At 37.5% G+C, this 7,855-nt stretch overlaps 1 protein-coding gene across 7 annotated transcripts in view; it reads right to left on the bottom strand.

The window, feature by feature from the left end:
* The window catches only part of PRKN (parkin RBR E3 ubiquitin protein ligase), a 1,334,302-nt gene that overhangs the window by 793,785 nt on the left and 532,662 nt on the right, over positions 1 to 7,855 (bottom strand). The gene's annotated exons all lie outside the window — the stretch shown is intronic.

Genomic DNA, 7,855 nt, shown 5'->3' with positions numbered 1-7,855 from the left:
TGAAATTTTTTCTATTAACATAATTTTGTAAACACTTAAATAAATGGAAATCCGAAGGTGCAATGCCTGGTCTATACGGAGGATGAATCAGAACTTCCCAGCCAAGCTGTAACAGTTTTTGCCTGGTCATCAAAGAAACATGCGGTCTTGTGTTATCCTGATGGAAGATTATGTGTTTTCTGTTGAATAATTCTGGATGCTTTTTGTCGACTGCTGCTTTCAGTTGGTGTAACTGGGAGCAGTACTTGTTGGAATCAATCGTTTGGGTTCCTGAAGGAGCTCATAATAGAGGACTCCCTTCCAATCTCACTATATACACAACATCACCTTCTTTGGATGAAGACCGGCCTTTGGCGTGGTTGGTGGTGGTTCATTTCACTTGCCCCACAATCTCTTCCATTCCATATTATTGTACAGTATCCACTTTTCATCCCCCATCACAATTTGTTTGAAAAACGGAACATTTTCATTACGTTTAAGTAGAGAATCACATGCGGAAATATGGTCAAGAAGGGTTTTTTTGCTTAACTTATGTGGAATCCAAACATCAAAGCGATTAACATAATCAAGCTGGTGCAAATGATTTTCAATGCTTGATTTGGATATTTTGAGTCTGTCGGCTATCTCCCGTGTCGTATAACGTTGACTGTTCTCAATTAATGTCTCAATTTGATTGCTATCAACTTCAACTGATCTAACCGACCGTGGAGCATCGTCCAGCAAGAAATCTCCAGCACGAAACTTTGCAAACCACTTTTGACACGTTCAATCAGTCACAGCACCTTCTCCATACACTGCACAAATCTTTTTTTGCATTTCAGTTGCGTTTTTACCTTTCTTCAAATAAAAAAGCATAATATGCCAAAAATGTTGCTTTTTTCTTCCATCTTCAATACTAAAATGGCTACACAAAACTTTGCCAATTTTGATAAATCTTTTTTTAAATGCACGCTGATTTGACAGCTGTCACATACAATCTAACAATTCGAATTAAGTTAAAGACGACTAAGTGCTACTAGAGCCATCTTACGGAAAAAACCGAACAAACCTTTTGGCCAACCCCAATAGAAAATCTAGTTTTATGCTCAAAAGAGGGACAATCTTTTTTTCTTCTTGCCAACAGCCCTGTGACTTATTCAGCAAAGTAGCAGCCTGCTGCCAGAAGAGCTGGCCAAGGGTATTTGCAACACAGGGAAATTAAATGCACACTTCGCTGCTGAAGTTTTTAAAAGGACAAGAATCAAAGACCATTGGAAATTTAGGGACCACTGCTCCTGAATTTTATTTCATGTGTCTGTACCCAGTTTTGAAGGCTCCAGATTTTTTCTCTTAAAATCTTATCTATAGGGACAAACTACCCCTTTTCTCATGATATGAATGATAATGATCACAGTTTGCTGAGTTTCCAATGAGACTTTCCAACACAGAGTCACACGTAAAGTAAAACAAAAGCCCTGAGGGGCTTAGCAGACTCAGCGATTGTGTGCAGAAATGGGTTCTTTGCATTTCATGAGTGTCCTCTACCTAGACAAACGCCATTAAAATAATACATTTTCAAGAGCAAAAGTTGCACACAAAAAAATAGATAAACATCTCTGATCATTTCTCTCAAATGTCACCATACAGGAAAATATTATTCCTGTCACCATACAGGAAAAAATTAGGGGAATAGTTTTGAACTGTTCCACACTTCTACATCTACAAAGAACTAACTTTATTCAGACACACTTACCAGTGAAATAACTAACTTCCAAATTTCTAAAATTACCAAATAGTTCTTTTAATCCTTATTTTACTTCTTAATGGGTGGGGCTAACATGAAAGGTCACGGCATAAACATTTGTTTAAAACTTTACTAGTATCATCAAGAACATTTAGAAATAATGAATAGTAAGTACGTTTGATCATTATGAGCAAAAACTTTCAGACTTTCAAATGTATATGGTTTATTGAAAACAATTAGTACAAAAATAATGAGAAAACAAAAAAGATCCTCAAGTCTTATGTAGCTCCATTTGCTTTACTAATTTACAAAAAGTGCCTTTGTAGACATATTTAAGTGTCATTTGTTTAGCCATCTTTACTAATACTATAGGTGACAATACTTTGTAAAATGTAAAGCACAATAAAGGTGTCAAGTTTTATAATTTTATTATTTATTGGTAATATATTTGTAATTATTAATTTCCAGAGATTAATATTTAGTTTCAGTGTGAAAAGGAAGATGAATTATAAATATATATTTGTATCGATAAGAAACTATGATTTTCTGACACTTTTTTGCAGCTTTAGTGCCTTAATGTGCAAGATATTCAAGTCTATAAATATCACATTGTTATTAGCAAATATTATAATTAGATAAAATATATTCTTAAGGTTTTATGTATATCATAAATGCAACAGATAGAACCATATATTAAAGCTATAGAAGTACCATAACAACTGACAGAAGATCACAAGAACTCTGACAATTTTAATGTGTACCATGACAAGCTTAGTGAAGAAGGTAGGAGCCTTTATCATTAAAACTTGTATCAGCAATATGAACAAAGCCAATTCACAATTTTTATAACCTACTGTAAAGGTTAAACAAAAAAAGAGGGGGGAGGAAGAGAAAGACTGGAAAAAGAAACGCTTACAAAGGGGAGTCGAGGTTGCAGAGACACTAGCATTGTTGAAAGAGCATATTAGCAACGACTTGACAAACTGCAGGAAACTAAATGACTCCTCTCTCCCTTAGGGCAACAGCAACGTTGGCAATATTGTTTCAGCTAATGATAGAGCCAGGCAGAATATGAAAACTGGGATACCCACCTCTGTGTGCCACAACCTTCACTAAAGTCCTTGAGAAGTTAGTCAGAAAATACTGCACGCCTGTGCCCTTGCCCTAGAAGCATACAAGATGGCATGCAATCTATTACATAGTGCTTCCCAGAGCCAGCGCAAGCTGGGGATTACTAGCCAGTCTAAGGAAGATCAAGGTCAGGCCAGTCTTGGTTACAGCACATTTCAAGCTGTTGGCTCTACTTGGTCAAGCAGTTGGGGCTTCCAGCAAATCTTGGGAGCCCCTTTTCAGGATGGCTTCCCCACCTCATTGGCTACATCACACTATTTCAAGTTGGCAAGCTTCTCTGTGCCATGCTGAGGTCTGGAGTGCAGAGGACAGGAATAAGCACAAACAACATCCTGACCATCTTCTGGGCAATGTTCCCATTAGCCTGATGGAAGGGTCTGAGGTACAGACTCTTAAAAATGGAGCCGTAACTCTTAAAGGAACAAGCAAGGCAATGGGAAGAATGACCCCCAAAACTTTTCTTTATGTATATAGCTGTCTCCAGTCAATAACATGAATCTTCCCCTTCTTAAACTTCTGTTTGGATCTTAAAATTATTTTTCTCTCCTAATCAACTCTTTCATATTGCAACCCTTTCACTGCCCAAAATAATCAAAGCAGCTTGTGTTTGTGTTATAGATTTCCCTTTTTTTACATAATAAGTTTTCAAACCTAGAGAAATATTTCAAAAATCTTACAAATTATAACCTTCCCTGTAATTCACTGATTGTGAACATTTTGCCATATTTTGTGTGCACGCTGTGTGTGTGTGTGTGTGTGTGTGTATGTATGTACATTTACATAAATAAACATATACACTTTTTTGGCTGAATGATTTTTAATTAAGTTGCAGACATGATGCTACTTCACCCCTAAATCCTCCAACACCCTAAAAAGAAGAACTTTTTTCACCTAAAACAAGAGTTTTTGAGCGATTTGGTTGTTTCAGCTGTTCTATTCATGGTCTGATCGGGTATATTTTAAGTATACCTTACAGAACACTAGAGTGGCTTGCAAGCTGTGGAAAGGTGTCAAGCCAAAATATCGGGGAATCTTTAGTCAGACCATTTTATTTTATTTTATTATTTTAAATAAAATTTAATTTTTTTATACAGCAGGTTCTTATTAGTTATCCATTTCATACATATTAGTGTATATATGTCAATCCCAATCTCTCAATTCATCACACCACCACCACCCTCTGCCATTTCTCCCGCTTGGTGTACATACTTTTTTTTCTCTACATCTGTGTAGTCAGAACGTTTTAGGTGATGCCAAGTTAAGCACGTGCTCTCGCTGCAGGACTTTGCAGACTCCGTGAAGACAGGAAGTATGGAGCATAGCATGTCCCTAACTTTACCAGACTTCAGAAGTCTTCCTTTTATGGAGCATCTTGTGTAAATGTATTTCTCAGAAACAATTTGGAAAAAAATTTGGGGTAAGGATACAACCCACTGTGTAGGGCTTCATCTACAGCAAGCCCAACTGCTAAAGTTTATGAACACAGATTTATTAGACACCCTGCTGAAGAGCCTGCTTACAGTTAAGTTCTCCCCTCCACCCCAAGCCATCCATAAACTTACATAATTATTTTATCATGAACCAGAAGGGTTAGTCTACAATGAAATGATTTTACAGGGTATTCATTTCATTCAGACGTTCATTTTTTTCTTTTTTTTTTTTCCTGGATAGAAGTTCAAACACAGTTAGTGTGCAGGGCCCTGTTAAAGTGTGAGTCCCTATGTCCCTTCAAACACCCATAAGGCTTCCTTAGCTTTATCATTTTATCTTTATCTTTAGGCTTTCTCCCCCACTTTGTCTGATTAACATAATCCTTCCTCAAGTCTTTTCTTTTCTCTCATTCTCTTTTCTTGTTGTCTTGGTCCAAAAAATTGCCAAAAGCATTCACAATATTCACCACTTATCGAGTAAAGCCCCTATTCAAAAAGAATATACCATTTGCGTTGTCTTTTTCAAAAACGAGCATAACGCATACAGTTTCCATTTTTAATGTATTTTAGATAATAGGCTTACTGCCTGAAGACGTTGTTTTAATAAGAGAAATGAATACTTAAGAAAACTCATTCTGACTCTGATGAAAACTTTTCATTGACCTCAGAAGTTTCCATCACTGTCACAGAGAATCAAGTGTTTAATTGCCTGGATAATTTGTTTTCTAGGGGAGAAGACAGTGAGATTTAACATATTTTATACCTAGGTAAAAAAATGTTCAGTATCAATACACTATAAAGCAACAGGAACACAACTGATTTAAAATTATTTTATCACATATGAGCTTATTAAAATATTAAGTAGAACAAGCTGCCCATGAGAACTTTCTGTGGCCATGGAAATGTCCTCCATCTGCATTCTCCCATACAGTAGCCATTAGCTACAAGGGCCTGTTGAGAATTTAGCTAGGAACTACTAAGAAACGAGTCTTTAAAAAAAAAAAAAATTTAAGTAATTTATATTAGCACAGCCATATGTGGGTAGAAGCTACTAAATTGGACAGCACAGAAAAGAATAAATAAAAATGATGCGTCTTGTCTCCTCTCTCCCTGCCTTGTCAGACACACAGTTAACAATACTAAGAAGATTCTTCTGTCACACAGAGAAGTCCAGTAGCCAGCTGTTAAGTGTACTGATATGCAAACAATGTTGGATGGAAAGAAGGGGAAGGGGGAAGGCTTGAACTGTGAGGGAAGACAGAGACGGGTGGAGACCTGGGTACTTTCTAGTGTCAGAGGCAGAACAGGGCTTCTCTCTATCCCTTCCTCCACCACGTCCCCATTCCAGACACCAGCCTGGGTACTGCTCACCCTCCACCCATCTCCACTGCCATCACCATCTTTGAAATCTGACCCATATATTCAAGGTCCAGTTGGAATGGCACTTCCTATAAAAATTCTTTCCTTGATTTCCCCGGAAGTAAAAGATATTTCCCTAAATAATTACATCTAAGAGTAGGAAAGGATCCAGCTTAGTCTTGTCACCTTTAAGCAGTAGACTTGTCCTAACATCAGGAAACCAGCATCTAATAAGGAGGAGTCCCTGGAATGAAGCATCTTTCACAGCCTTCATCCACCTCCTCCCCACTGCCCAGCCTGGCACTTAGTATTTTCATCTTTTGCCCTCCTGCCTCCTTCTGACTATAGCTTAGCTCTGTATTTTAAATGCTGAGGATATTATCACTGTCTGCACCACTTAGCTCCACTGATCAGCTCTAACTGGTCATGTTCCCTCAGTTTACCCCTACCCCTAGCTGCCTAGGGAGTAACCTCAGTCCTGTTTGATTCCTACGAGCCCACTATGGAACAGATGCATGGCCAGAGTTTCTGAACTTGTGACCTCGACCCTGTGATAAGGAACTACGGCACAAAGAATCTTCTCCTCCAACATTTACCAGAGTTCTTGCTCTTGTATTTCTGGATGGTGGTCCTTCAGCCTGTGCTCAACGACATGTGCTGAAAAATATGACTCATGAAAAAAATAAATACACATTGAATGAACAAAATCAATACCATCTCCGAAGGCCAGCAAGCTCATCTTTGCACAACCCATTTTTCCTTATATCGGCCTGATAGTATCCATTAGTTCTAGTTGGAACAATGCGTATTGAATTAATTAGTCTAAGGCAGTTCCACATGAAATCCATTCACTGCACACTCCTGGAATCATCTCTTCTGTATGAAACCTGCTTTGGATCATTAAAAACATGGAGATCGTGTCCACTCCAGCCTGACGTAAATTGGAAAAAGAATTTCGCCCCACATTCACTATGTACTTGTCCCACCTTTCCTATTGTTACAACTCCCCGGTATGCAACACTGCACCCTTTTTCATATTTTCCAAATGACTAGGGCAGTTCCTTGAACTCAGTAAACATTCAATAAATATTCACCAGGTCAATAAATTTTCCCACATTTTAAATGATCTGAAAGTTGTAGCAGGTATGATAGTATGAGAGCAAAATTCATGTTAAATAGAATGTAGTCATGATTACCAAATATTTAGAACATCCTTCCACCAGCCAAAATTACTGGATTAGCTTCACATATCCTTCAAAATACTAGTATATCATATTTTAAACGTAATATTATCTTAAAATAGTATCTTAAATATCATCTTAAGATCACAAATGACTAGTATGATAAATAAAAGTAAAACAAAAAAGAATACTTAAAAAGTTCAGGTAGAAATTTGTATAAGTGAAAAAAAATTGCATTGTGAAAATTTATAAGTGGAACTACTTTAAAGGAGGACAGTTATTACACATAAACACTTTTATTTCAATCCTTATACAATGGATTACTACACCCACTGAATCCAGCTACACCAGTCCATGCTTTTATTTTATTTTTTTTTAACATCTTTATTGGAGTATAATTGATTTACAATGCTGTGTTACTTTCTGCTGTATAACAAGGTGAATCAGCTATATGTATACTTATATCCCCATCTCCCCTCCCTCTTGCGTCTCCCTCCCACCTTCTCTATCCCACCCCTCTAGGTGGTCACAAAGCACCGAGCTGATCTCCTGGTGTTATACAGCTACTTCCCACTAGCTATCTACTTTACATTTGGCATTTCTTTTTATGGCTGAGTACTATTCCATTGTATATATGTGCCACATCTTCTTTATCCATTCATCTGTCGATGGACACTTAGGTTGCTTCCATGTCCTGGCTATTGTAAATAGAGCTGCAATGAACATTGTGGTACATGTCTCTTTTTGAATTATGGTTTTCTCAGGGTATATGCCCAGTAGTGGGATTGCTGGGTCATATGGTAGCTCTAGTTTTAGTTTTTTAAGGAACCTCCATACTGTTCTCCATAGTGGCTGTATCAATTTACATTCCCACCAACAGTGCAAGAGGGTTCCCTTTTCGCCACACCCACTCCAGTATTTATTGTTTGTAGATATTTTGATGATGGCCATTCTGACAGGTGTGAGGTGATACCTTATTGTGGTTTTGATTTGCACAGCTAAGATAATTAGTGATGTTGAGCAGGTTTGCA

The sequence above is a fragment of the Physeter macrocephalus genome, chromosome 10 (assembly GCF_002837175.3).
Source record: "Physeter macrocephalus isolate SW-GA chromosome 10, ASM283717v5, whole genome shotgun sequence".
NCBI classification, from domain to species: Eukaryota; Metazoa; Chordata; class Mammalia; order Artiodactyla; family Physeteridae; genus Physeter; species Physeter macrocephalus.
The sequence above is the reverse complement of the archived record's forward strand: the minus strand, read 5'-3'. Positions and strand labels throughout refer to the sequence as shown.